Raw genomic sequence first — 13986 nt, forward strand, 5'->3', positions numbered from 1 at the left:
GATAAAAGTGTCAATGCATGTACTGTGTAATTTTAAGTATAAAAAATAAAGACTTGCTGAGCTGGGCTGGCAGAACTATCAGAAGGCAGAAGGAACTAGCAGAGAAAGGAGAAAGAGGAAATGGAGAGCAGGAGTAGAGGCAGAAAGAGGCAGGAGGCAGAAGGCAGTAGAGGCAGAAGGAAGTAGAAGTGGCAGAAGAAGCAGAGAGGAGGAGGGAGAAGGCAGAGGGCAGACAGCATAGAGCAGAAAGCAGAAGCAAGGGCAGAAGCTGGAGAGCATAGCCGGACAACACAGCAAGTTGAAAAGTCTTTTGACTGTATTCATTCATTTCTTCACCCAATGATTCCGCGTATTTGCTCTTGTCCCATGACCCCCGTGGAGAGCAGGAACTCCCCACACAGAAGCTCTTCAACTATCTCCTCTGTCGACTTGTGGACTTCCTGTTCCGGAATGCCGATAATTCTTAAGTTATTCCTCTTCATGTTGTCCAACATGAATCTTAGGCCTTCTTCAGATTTTTTTATCCTTTTTTTCTGTTTGCTCTTCTTAGTAATGTTGAGGGAGTTATCTTCTAGCTCACTAGTTCTGTCTTCTGTCTCTTCGATTCTACTCCTTTGCCCTTTCTGATATTCTATTATATAATCGTTTGGACCTCTTTCTGTAGGTTTTACATTGTTTCCAATGCTTTATCTATTTTATTTGATTGTTCCTGTAGCGCTTTCCTGACTTCTTTCTTATTTTTCTCAACTCCGTTGTATAATGTCTTGATCATATCCATTGTACAGGGTTTTGATACATTTTATAATCATTTTTCTGAATTCCTTCTCAGGCATTTCCAAAGCCTGCCCATCTTCCAGTATGGAGTGTAAGTCTACTTCCAACTCATTTGCCTCAGTCACTTTATCTCATTTCTGGACATGTGCTGATATGGTCATCTGTTTCTGATTTTTTGTATTGTTTTGTTTTGTTTGGCATATTCCAGAGTTATCTGTAGTTTTAAAACTTAGATGCATGTGTATTTTTGTTCAGCTTTTTTTTTGTTTTGTTTTATGCTTTCTCATTGTCTCCAGGTAGATGTGATCAGGAGATGGTATTCCCTTTTCACTCTTCTTGCTGAGAAATTTTGTGATGCCACTGTTGGTCATTGTGACATAACTCAGGATTTAATTTTTGGCCTTTTCTTTTTAAATCTGCCTGTCCCACTCCAGAATCCCCACTCAGGCCCTTTTCCTAGTGATAAATAGTTCAGGGCCAGCTGCGGCCATTTTAAATGGAAACTGTCATTTTTAATTTTAAGGAGATCTGTGTGCATGCATAGTAGAACCCTCCAGGGACGGGGGTGGGGTGTCCACTTGCTCAGTCACCCCCTCTAGTCACCAGAATGGAGGTGCGCAGACAGCGAAAGACCAATGATCAGATACAAAAAAAGAAAAAGAAAACAATTTTCACACCTTTATCTCCATAGTTCTGTCAGGCATCCATGGCTGCTCTGATCCTTCCCCCTCTCGATCTCTCCCAAGATGGTGGCTTCAGGAGCAGCTGAGCATCTTGAATTAGAAAGCAATGGATTTCTTGCTTCTGCTACGAATTCCCCTGGCTGTAAGCCTTCCAACCTTCTAAATATTCCTTTATATGTGGTTCAGGGTTCTGGCACCATCTCCTGAGCCTGCTTGGTCTGGTATTCTGTGTTGTTGCTGATGGAGCTCCTCACTGCACTGCCATTTGATCTGCCATCTTGTTTGTTCTCTGGCTTGGGATTTATTTTTAACTTTTTATTGTGAACTAAATGAAGGTTTATGGAGCAGATCATTAGTTTTACATTCAACAAATCATATACTTTGCTTCATTACAATGATTTCAATTACTTGCATGTACTGACAGTTAATATTATTTACTTCTTTTCACTTTAACATTGAATTCTTCAGTGTGTCTCCCACTACCTTCATCTTTCCTCTGCTAACTCCCTCTTGTTGTATATTGCCTGTTATCACCCATGTTAACATATGTCTACTCTTTGGCCCATTAATATTTTCCCCTTCCCCTTCTCCACACCTCCCCACTGTAATCATCATAGATTATTTCTTTTATCTAGAAAAACTTTTCTTAACTTTTCAAAACAGTGATATCATACAATATTTGTCCTTTTGTGATTCACTAATTTTACTCAGCATTATGTCCTCCAGGTTTATCCAGGTCATTAGGTGTTTTGCAGATTCATAGTTTATTCTTCAACATTTTGTACTATTCCATTGTGTGTATGTACTAAAGTTTGTTAACCGTTCTTCTGTTGATTGGCATTCAGGCTGTCTCCATCTTTTTGATGTGTCTCTTGTAGATCACCTATTGAAGGATCTTGTTTTCTTATCCATTCTGCTCTCTCTACCTCTTGGCTTGTGGCATTTAATCTATTTTCATTCAGTGTAATTATCGATAGGTATGCATTAATTGCTGTCATTTTTTCTGTATGTGTTTGTGTGTGTGAGAGACGCTGTTGTTTTCTTTGTTCCACATAGTTTTCTGTGCAAAGTTAATTTTGTTTGTGGGTTTTCTTTGCATTTTCATTTCTGTTGTATTTGTATTTACTAAATCTTTCTGATTTTCCTCTTTTTTATTTTGATGTACAAGCTATTTGTTTTCTCTAAGGTTATCCTGTTATTTGTTAATATTTTTTACTATTTTGAAATCTAGTTGACTTCCTTGCCTTTTGAAAGTTCTATATATACACTATTGCCTTTTTTGCTTTGTAGCTGACTTCTTTATAAAGTGATATCTCTGGTTCCCTATTTTCAGTCTTCTGGGTTTGTTTTACTTCAATTAGTTATATAATCTGAATTGAGTTCTGGGTGGTGTTGTCATGTATGGTAATCTCTGGTTGTTGTCTGCTATTGTTGGTTCTCTGTCCAAAGAACACCCTTTAGCATTTTACATAAAGTTGGTCTGGTCATTACAAATTCCTTTAATTTCTGTTTATCATGAAACATCCTAATTTTACCACCATATTTGAGGGGCAGCTTTGCTGAGTTTATGATTCTTGGTTGGCATTTTTTTTTTCAGAGTTTTGTATATGTCATCCAATTGTGTTCCTTGCCTGCATGATTTCATCTGAAAAACAGTGGTTAGTCTTATTGGTTCTCCTTATAGGAAATTTTTGTTTTTCAAAACTGCTCTCAGGAGTCTTTCCTTGTCTTTGGTTTTGGAGAGTTTGATTATGATATGTCTTGGTGATTTTCTTTTGGGGTCTGTCATGTTTGGGGTTTATTCAGCTTCTTGAAGGCTTATCTTCTCTTTTTTCATGATGTTAATGAAGTTTTCTTCCAACAACACTTGGACAATTTTCTCTGTGCTTTTTATTGTCTCTTCCTGTTCTGGAATTTCTATCATGGTGTTCCTCTTCATGGTGTCCCACATAACTCTTAGGTTTTCTTCATATTTTTTTCATTCTTCTTTCTGATTATTTTTCTAGTATACTGATATGGAGCCCTGGTGTGGAACTGTGGGTTAATACACCGGGCTGCAAAGTCGGTTTGAAACGCAAGGTCAGCAGTTCAAATTCACCAGCCACTCCTAGGAAACCATATACAGGTTTGCTATGAATTGGAACTGACTCAACAGGCACTTAACAACAGCAGTATTGAGAGATTTACCTTTAAGGTCATTAATTCAGGGCTCCATTGCTTCAAATCTACTCCTCTGCTCTTTCAATGTATTGTCAATTTCTAAGATTTTAGTATTAATCTTCAGGATTTCTAATTGCAGGTTTTGCATTGTTTCAAAATTTGCATTTATCTGTGTTTGTTCTTGTAGTGTTTTCTTGAATTGTTCTACATTTTTTTCTGTGTTCTCCTTGCTTACCTCAACCTTTGTCTCAATCTTTTGAAGTACCTAAATATCATTCTTGTGAATTCTTTTTCAGTTAGTTCCATTACCTTTTCATCCTCAGAAATATTTTTTTGTCTCTACATATTTGAAATTTGTTTGAGCATTCTCACATATTTCTTCATGTGGGCTAAAATAATCTGTTGTCTCTGGGGCATTGGGGGATTGTTGCATTTGTATTTAATTGATGGTTGTATGTTTGTGTGTTCTTAGGCTCTCACCAACTGTCTCCTGTGGTTGTAGTTAGAGAATAGAAGCATGTACACAATTATCATTCACTGTTCATGCACCACAGTTTAGTGTGGGTTTGGCTGGTGTTAACTACTGTCTATCATTGATGAGGTGGTATAGGAGCTGGTACTAGTTCTTGCCCAGTGGGTGGAGCTACAGAGGGTATGATTGTTGCTAGGCTGTATGGGTACGGTTTCTGTCTCCTGTTGAATGGAAAAGAGAAAAATCCTCCACTATACACACTTAAGAAAACAAAAGAGAATAAACAAACCATGAACCAACAACGCGAATAGAAAATAATAAAGAGAAAAAATAAATAAAAATAGGCAACAAGTAGAAAAATAAATATAGTAACTATAAAGACAAAAAAGGGATAGGACAATGTCTACCGGCAAGGAGCCACCACTGTCCCAGGCGGATAAGGACCAGGAGACCTGGCAGTGAGTGACAGGTGGACTGTGACATGCTGGTGCCAGCTGTAGACTCTGCTTCTCCACCTACTGCTGTTTCTGGGAAACATGTGCCAATGCTGAAGGGCCCGCAAGGGACTGTGATCCCCTTCCCAGGCTCCCCAGCCTGCCCTGCCAGGGAGGGTGGAAAATGCCAGTGAACAAGAAGAGACAGAAGCCTCAAGAAGTGTAAAATCTCCAGTTATTGCAGATCCTAACCTCCTGCTAAACTAGTAAGTGGAAAAGAACATTTTTTGAGCAAGAAGTGCCTGTCTTGGTTTTATGAGTATGCAGGTCCTGATGAAGTTGTAGGGCCAGAAGGAGTGGAAAAGTTTTGTGAAGACATTGGTGTTAAACCTGAAAATATTCTGTTAGTTTTACCATGGAAATTGGAGGTTGAAAGCATTGGATTTTTTACCAAGGAAGAATGGTTAAAAGGGATGACTTTGTTACAGTGTGACTGCATAGAAAACTTACAGAACAAATTTGACTTTTTGTGCTCACAATTGAATGTTATTTCGTCATTTAAGAATATCTACAGATATTTCTTATTTTTGTAAGGGATAAAGATTAGAGAAGCCTTAATATTGATACTGCTAAATCTATGTTAGCTCTTCTGCTTGGGATGACATGGCCACTGTTTTCAGTATCTTACCAGTACCTGGAGCAATCAAAGTATCATGTTATGAACAAAGATGAGTGGTACAATGTATTAGAATTCAGCAGAATGGTCCACGCTGATCTTAGTAACTACGATGAAGATGATGCTTCTTGACAAAATTTTCTGAGTGGCAAAAAGTCCATCAAGCATCATAACAATAACTATTGTGAAGAAAATGCAAACCTTTTGATTCCCATGTGTATACAAACTAATAAGATGAAGGGGGAAAATCCTAAGGGTGCATTTTCATTCATATGAAAGACTCCTTATAGTACTTTCTTTCCTTTTTTTAAAGGAAAATTTCTTGTTACATGTGATGGGCATTGAGCCACACACCTCTTCTGAGACTGAATATTGAAGTTTTGTTTTGAGTTATGTTTATAACATTTATTTCAGAACAATAAAGATTCAGATTCATGACAAAAGCCTTAAAGTGAAGATGTCCTTTGAGTGTCAGAGTGGTATTTATTTTTGTAAATTTGAATAATTGAATTTTTAAGGTTCTAACTTCTCTGAACCAATAGATCTGTTTTGGAAGAAGTGCAGCCAGAGTGCTCCTTGAAGGCCAGGATTGCTAAGCTTCGTCTCTTATACTTTGGACATACTGTCAGGAGGGAACAGTCACTGGAGAAGGATGTCATGCTGGGTAAGATGGAGGGTCAGAGAAAAAGAGGAAGACCCCCAACAAGATGGATCGGCCAAGTGGCATCATTGATGGTGTCAAGTGTGGCAGCGGTAGTGAGTTTGGACAAGGATCGGACATTAATTCATTCTGCATGGGATCGCTATGAGTCGGTTCTGACTCGATGGCACCTGACAACAACAATAACAACAACTTCTCTGAATTTATGAAATTTTTAAGATTGAAAAAATGTCAGCATTTGGCAATGGGATTTGCTGGTGGTATGGCTCATTATATTAGTCTCTGTATGGTTAGGAAGAACAATTATTGGCCTTGACTCATGGAATAAAGATTTTCTGATGTAGCTAAAAAAGGCAGGGGAGGAGATAGGAAAATGGAGCTATAGAAGAGAAAAACAAGAGAGATAATAAAAGGATGAAAATTTTTTTAAATCCTTAAGAATAAAAAAGAAAAGAAAATGGAGCTATAGAAGAGAAAAATGAGACAAATCATTTTTTTTTTAAAGCACTTAGAAAAACCAGGGAGAGGGAAGATGAAAAGAGAAAGAGAGTAGAGAGTAACAAAGAAAGATCAAAAGAGAAAAGAAGAAGAGGGGAAATGAGAAGCAGAAGAAAAGAAGGAAAAACAACAGCAGAGATTAAAAGTATAAAATTCAAGGAATTCGATAGAGAAGAAAGAATGGTGGTGGTGGTGGTGGTGGTTATGTGCTGTGGAGTCTGTTCCAACTCATAGTGACCCTGTATAGGGTTTCCAAGGCTGTAAATCTTTACGGGAGCAGGAACCCTTATCTTTCACCCACAAAACAGCTGGTAGTTTTGAACTGCTGACCTTGAGATCAGAAGCCCAACTCGTAACCACTATGCTACCAGAGCTCCTTAGGGGAAAAATTAAACAAACTAAAACAATTAAACAACAAAATGGAAAAAAACAAAAAACCTGAAAATAAAAACAAAAAAACCTAGTATAGCTGTTGGATCCACAAAGGAAAGAACTCGGTGGGAGAGGTGGGGCTGCTCCAGTAAGCCAAGGATCTCACAAGTTGGAGGGATGTGACAACAGAGTTCCTATCAGCCTTGGTGTTATCTATGTTCAGGGCTTTCATTTCGTAACTAGTTTTCTGAGACCTTTGATGGAGCTGGTTTCAGTGTCAGGGTGGCTGGATACAGGATGATTGGTTAAATGCTGGTGAGGTGTCTCTGCAGGTTTTGTAAGTCTGGAGCCAAGGCCACCTGAATCCAGGTGCTAATATGGCACTGCCAGCCCCCACCTCACACTCTGCGTGGCTTCCTAACTGCATCACTCTGAACTCCCAGAGAGATAATCTGCACAGGGGCTGGATGAGGATGGGAGTTGGCCACAACTCTGGTCACCTGGGGAGCATGGGGGAAAAGAAAGAATCGCACCTTTCCTGCCACCTGTGTGACTCTACTCTGCCAGTTTGCCGTCTGTTGTCAAAGTTGCTCACAAAAGTTCAAGATAGTCATGCCACATCAGGACAGCCATTCACCAGTCTCCTTCTCTCACCATCTCTATTCAACTACTCCTACCAGCAAGCACTCAGTTTATCTCTCTTACCTTTCCTCTGAAGTTCAGGGTCCAGGATTTTCATCTTTGTCTGCTTGATTTGGTCTCTTGTATCTAGTGCACCTGCCTAATCCACCATCTTGCTGGAAGTCTTCTGTCACTCCTTTCTCTATTTAGTTATTATATGATTTTCTTCTTGTTGCTGCTCCTTTTTGTTTATTTTTTTCTCCTTTATTACACTCTGTTTATTTTTTTCTCCTTTATTACACTCTGTTTTCACTCTGCTTGTTTGTTTGTTCTATTTTGTTTTCCTTTGTGTGTTTTCTCCTGTTGCCCCACCTGATGAGAAACAACAATCAAGCTCATACAGCTCAGCCACAACTGTACCCTCTTCAGCTCCATCCCCTGGACAAGAGCCAATACGAGCTCCTATATCATCAGCTAACACCAACCAAACCCACCCTGAACTGAGCTGCAAGAACAGAAAACAGTGCACATGATTCCATTCTCTAATCACACCCACCTAGAGACAGTTGGTAAGAGCCTAAGAACACACCAACATACAATCATCAATTAAATACAAATACAACTACACCACAATGTATCATAGACAATAGACAAGTTTAGCTCACACAAAGAAACGAGAGTGGCTCAAGCAAATTGCCAAAATGCAGACCCAGAAAACATTTCTGAACAACTTGAGAAAGAATTTAAAAGAATGACATTCAGGTACCTTCAATGGGTTGACAGAAAGATCAAAGAAAGCAAAGAAAGCACAGAAAAAAAGCTGTAGAAGAATTTAGGAAAATGCTATAAGAACAAACAGACAAAATAAATGCAAATTTTGAAGCAATACAAAACCTGCAAATAGAAATCCAGAAGATTAATATTTAGATCTCAGAAATGGCCAATACATTGAAAGGGCAAAAGAGTAAAACTGAATCAATGAAAGCTCAAATTAGTGATCTTGAAGATAAATTTCTCAATACTAGTAAATTTGAGGAATAATAAGAAAAAAGAATTTAAAAATCAGAAGAAAGCATGAGATTTATGTCAGACGCCATGAAGAGGAGGTGGTTGGAATTCCAGAACAGGAAGAGACAATAAAAAGCATGGAGAAAATTGTCAAAAAGTTGCTCGAATAATCCTGGTGTGGCACTGTGGGTTAATGTGCCAGACTGCAAAGCCATTTGAACTGCAAGGTCGGCAGTTCAAGCTCACCAGCTGCTTATCAGAAACCCTATATAGGGTTGCTATGGGTTGGAATAAGGAGCTCTGGTAGCGTAGTGGTTATGAATCGGGCTGCGAACCTTAAGGTCAGCAGTTCGAAACTACCAGCTGCTCCGCGGGAGAAAGATGAGGCTTTCTACTCGTAAGGATTTACACCCTCGGAAACCCTGTACAGAGTTGCTATGGGTCGGAACCGACTCGAAGGCACTTAACAACAACAACATGGGTTGGAATTGACTCGACAGCACTTAACAACAACAACATTTTAATTGGATTTCTGGTGTGGCGCTGTGGGTAAATGCACTGGACTGTTCCTCAGAAACTCTACATAGGGTCGCTATGGGTCAAAAGCAGCTCAACAGCACTTAACAACAACAACATTGTTACTGGGGACAAGTTACAAAAGACTAGAAAGTCATGAAGTGAAACAGCAAGAGTTCATTTAAGAAAAAGAATCTTCAGGGGAGATATGTTGCATATAGCAATATCTCCCTGAGCTCACAGGCTTTGGGGGTTTTATAGAGCTAAAGACAGGGAACCATGCAGGTTCCTGGAATTGTTGACAATATCTTGTGGGTTTTAGTGTTGCTTCCTAGCTCCTCATTTCTCTGGTTGTATGCTCACTTAATAGCCAAGATGGAGTGTAAGATTTCAAGGTAGATTCTGTTGTGAAGGTGTCTGGGATACATGACATAAATGCTTACGCGTGCGCATCACCCTGGTTCGAGACCCAGGTCTGGCCCTGATGCACCATATTGAGGTTAACAGCTGGCCAAATAAGTTGTTATTGTGCCTGCTCCATGTGCTAGTTATTTTCCACTGCTGGGAGTAGGGTTTGTGGTTTATTGGCTTCTGCATCTGTCAGATTTTGCAAGCTCAAGGGGACATCACAATTCATATTATTCACTAAAAATAAGTGTTTTGCTAAGTTTCATTTACTGTCTCATCTGTGCTTTACAAGATCTGTGCTTTTGCAAGAGAATTGTTTGTCCAGTCTCTATTCTTTCTCCATCATGGTTGTACCTTTTTCTAACATCATCATGAAAGACGAAACAAAAAGCCAAACAAAATTCAAACAGGATAGACCCCAAAAGAAAATAACCAAAACATATCATAGTCAAATTTCCAAAACCAAAGACAAAGAAAAATTCCTGAGAGCAGCTCGGGAAATACAAAAAGTTACCTACAAAGGAGAATCAGTAAGACTAAGCTCTGATTGCTCAGCAAAAAAGAAAACAGTGGGATGACACAAAACTCTGAAAAAAAAAAAAAAATGCCAACCAAGAATTATATGATTCACCATCCAATACAATGGTGAAATTAGAACATTTTCAGATAAACAGAAATCGAAGGAATTTGTTATAACAAGACAACTTACAAAAAATACTAAAGAATGTTCTTTGGACTGATAACCAACAGCAAACAACAACCTGGGACTGACATGCATGACAACACCACTCAGAACTCAATCCAGATATTGTTGGTGTAGTTGTTAAGTGCCGTCGAGTTTGGCCCAACTCATAGCAACCCTAAATACAGTTCCTGAGGAGCGGCTGGTGAGTTTGAACTGCCGACCTTGCAGTTCAAACCGACCTTGCAGTCGAGTGCTTATTCCATAATGCCACACCAGGAACCCCAATTCAGATATTGTCATTGTTGTTAACTGCTGATCTTGGTGTTCAGACCCTGCAATTCAGATATAAAAGTTATCTAAAATAGACTAAATCTAAATGTACCAGACTGCAAAGCCATTTGAACTGCAAGGTCGGTGGTTCAAGCTCACCAGTCACTCCTCAGAAACCCTATACAGGGTCGCTTTGGGTCGGAACCGACTCAAAGGCACTTAAGAACAACACAAAACAATAGGGATTCAGAGATTTCAATTTATAACGAAGTCAACCACAAAGCAAAAAGAGGGAATAGTGTAGATTCAGAACTTTCAAATGGTGAGGAAGTCAAATAAATTCCAAGATAAAAGAGACTGCTTTAAACAGGGAGGAAATTTTAATAAATTATAGGATAACCTCAAAGAAAATTAATATACCTTCACATAAAAATAAAAAAAGAGGCTCAGAAGAAAGGCTTGGTGTTCTACTTCAAAAAAATCAGTCATTGAACCCATATGAAGCACAGTTCTACTCTGATATACATGGGGTTGATGTTAACCCTTGTCAACTCAGTAACTTTTTTTTTCTCTAATTCCCCTATGATTAAATTATAGATGAGATTATACCAGACCAGGACCTTGACAGAATGTGATTGCTGTAGAGCATGAAATCTGAAGGCCTTTTTGCCTGTGAACGACTAGCTTGGTGTTGCTAAGTGCCATTGAGTCAGTTCTGACCCATAGAGACCCTGTATAGGGTTTCTAAGGAGCAACTGGTGAGCTTGAACTGCCAATATTGCAGTTCAAACAGCTTTGCAGTCTGGCACATTAACCCACAGCGCTACACCAGGACTCCGAACAACTAACTTGTTGTTGTTGTTGTTAAGTGCCATCGAGTCAATTCCGACCCATAGCGACCCTGTATAGGGTTTCCAAGGAACAGCTGGTGGGCTTGAAACACCAATCTTGCAGTTCAACCTACTTTGCAGTCTGATGAATTAGCCCATAGCACCACACCAGGACTCCGAACGACTAGCTTAGCAGGGTTTAAGTCCATTTTGTGTATACATTTAAGTGTTCAGATGCCAATTTTTCTTGAGTACTTCATGCATCTCTGACAGCTGAACTACCAGCGTTACAAACAAAGTATATTTAAAAGTTGATTTTGAGCCACTTCCCTCACAAGAACATTCCTGGAAACATTCCCTTAATGGTCACCTGGTTGTGATGTTCCTTCCCTGCTTTCTGTAGGCTCAGCGTGCATGTGGCGCATGGTTGTTGCCACCAGTCATAGATGTGGGAAGTATTCCTTTGTTCTTTGTGTACTATAAAAGGTCATCATGCAGAGATAGAACTTTGGAAATTCATCATGGTGCCTATGATTTCTCTCACCCAGGTGATCTATATTTGTCTTTCTCTTATATTTACTCTTGTGGTGCTATAGGATAAGCACTGGACTGCTAAATGCAAGATTGGTGGTTAAAACCCACCATCTATTCCTTGAAAACTCTATGGCACTTACTAACAACAAGATTTAATAAAAAATGTGTATATTTATATCTTTGAAGATAGGATCTCCTTTCTCCCCTATATCAGATATTATTCTAAAAGTCAAAGTTGAAGTGTTTTGAGCCTATAACATACCAAAGGAAAGGAACATGCTTTGTAGTCACAATGATCAGGGAGAGAAACTGGCAGTTTTGCCAGTTGAAGCCAGGGGAAGGGTGTCCTATTGTGCGTACAAATGGTGATGGTATTGGCATCCTCTAGCCCATCCTTCCTGCCCTTTAGGTACTTACCAAACTACTTTAATCCTAGTGTCTCAAATAAATTTACTTTCAGGGAAAGAAGACATGTTTGAATAGAATTTTCACTAATGTTAATTGCTGTTGTTGTTAAGTGCCATCGAGTCGATAATGACTCATAGTGACCCTATGCACAACAGAATGAAACATTGCCCAGGCGTGAGCCAAACTCACAATTGTTGCTATGCCTGATCCTGTTGCTGCTGCCACTGTGTCAATCCATCTCATTCGGGGCCTTCCTCTTTTTGTATGACCCTTCACTCTACCAAGCATGATATCCTTCTCCAGGTACCAGTCCCCCTTGATAATATGTCCGAAGTGCAAGAGACAAAATCTGACCATCCTAGCTTCCAAGGAACACTGTCTGTACTTTTTCCAACACAGATCTGTTAGTTCTTTTGGCAGTCCATGGAACTTTCAATATTCTTCTCCAACACCATAATTCAAATGCATCAGTTCTTCTATGGTCTTCCTTATTCACTGTCCAACTTTCACATGCATATGAGATTTTTGAAAGTAATGTTAATTAGTCTGTTTAATAACTTTTACAGTAAGTTTCTTACCGACCCCATCCCCACTTTAAAATTGTAGAAATCAGATTGCTGTCTGAATTCAAGTATTAAGGCTGTGAGTAGAGGATCAAAACAGATATGCAAAGTGAGACTGGCTCCCAAAATAAAAAGTAGTATCAGTCATCAGATGTCCTATATTTCCAGTCCCAGTAACTCCTTTGGTGATTTATTCAGCCTATCTTAGCTCATTGCCATCATGTTATTTTGATATTCAACTGCCTTTCTGTTATAAATCTGACAACAGGGAAAAAATACCAATGTGAATACTTTATCCCCTGAACATTATTTTCATTGTTTTAAAAAACTGTATCTTTGTTGTTTTAAAGAAATTAAATTAAAAAGAGGAAAATCAGAAAATTTTAGTAAACATTAATACAACAGCAATGAAAAAAACTGAAAAGAAAATCTACAAACAAAATAAACTCAGCATAGAAATTATATGGAACAAAAAAGCTAGCAACATAACACCCAAAAAACACACCCATAGCAAAATGACCACAATCAATTTATACCTATTGATAATTGTTGTTGTTGTTATAATGTGCCGTGGATTCGGCACTAAATAAAAATGGATTAAATGCACTAATCAAGAAACAGAGAGTAGCAGAATGGATAAAGAAAGAGGATACTTCAATATGCTAGCTATGAGACACAGCTTATAAACAAAGACAAAAATAGACTGAAAATCAAAGGATGGAAAAAATATATCAAGCTAACAGCAATCAAAAACAAGGAGACATGGCAATATTTATGTCTGACAAAACTGACTTTAAACCAAATACCAGCTTAAGAAAGAGGACTTCCGGAAAGATGGTGAAATAGGCAAATGTACTACATGAACCCTCTACAACAAAGATATGAGAGATCAAATGAAACAAGCACAGATGAAAATTCAAGAACCCAGAACTTCAGAAGAAAGGTTAGAAAAGTGGATTGAGAACTTGCTGGGAAGGGAAGCTTAGGAGGGACAGCAAGAAAGGAAGACTGACTGGCAAATGGCAGACCAGACATGGCACAACCATCTTGAACCTTTGTGAGCAACATTGGCAACAGGAGCTGGCCTGGCTGAGCAGATTCACACAGACAATGGAAAAGATGCAATACTTATTTTTTACCATACTCCTCTGGTAACCAGCTGTCACCTTCAGCCACCATCAGTGGCTGGAAGTCATGTGGTTGAGAACCACACCAGTGTGAGGTGGGGGCCAGCTGTATCACTTTGCTGTGCTGCTAGTGTGCCTGCATTCAGATGCACTTGGCTATAGACCTATAGGACCCACAGAGTCACCACACCAGCATTTAAACAGTGGTCCTAAGAGACACTGAAATCAGCTCCATCAAGGGCCTTCATGGAACTACTGCCAGATTGTATCCCTGAACATAGTTAAC

General features: G+C 39.1%; 2 pseudogenes; both read left to right on the plus strand.

Annotated features, from left to right (window-relative positions):
• The window catches only part of LOC102821966, a 29913-nt pseudogene extending 25790 nt beyond the window's left edge, over positions 1–4123 (plus strand).
• Positions 4124–4488: 365 nt separating this feature from the next.
• On the plus strand, positions 4489–5372 carry LOC102822349 (annotated as a pseudogene).
• The last annotated feature ends 8614 nt before the right edge of the window (positions 5373–13986 follow it).

Source organism: Chrysochloris asiatica, unplaced genomic scaffold (genome assembly GCF_000296735.1).
Source record: "Chrysochloris asiatica unplaced genomic scaffold, ChrAsi1.0 scaffold00118, whole genome shotgun sequence".
In the NCBI taxonomy this organism is placed as follows: Eukaryota; Metazoa; Chordata; class Mammalia; order Afrosoricida; family Chrysochloridae; genus Chrysochloris; species Chrysochloris asiatica.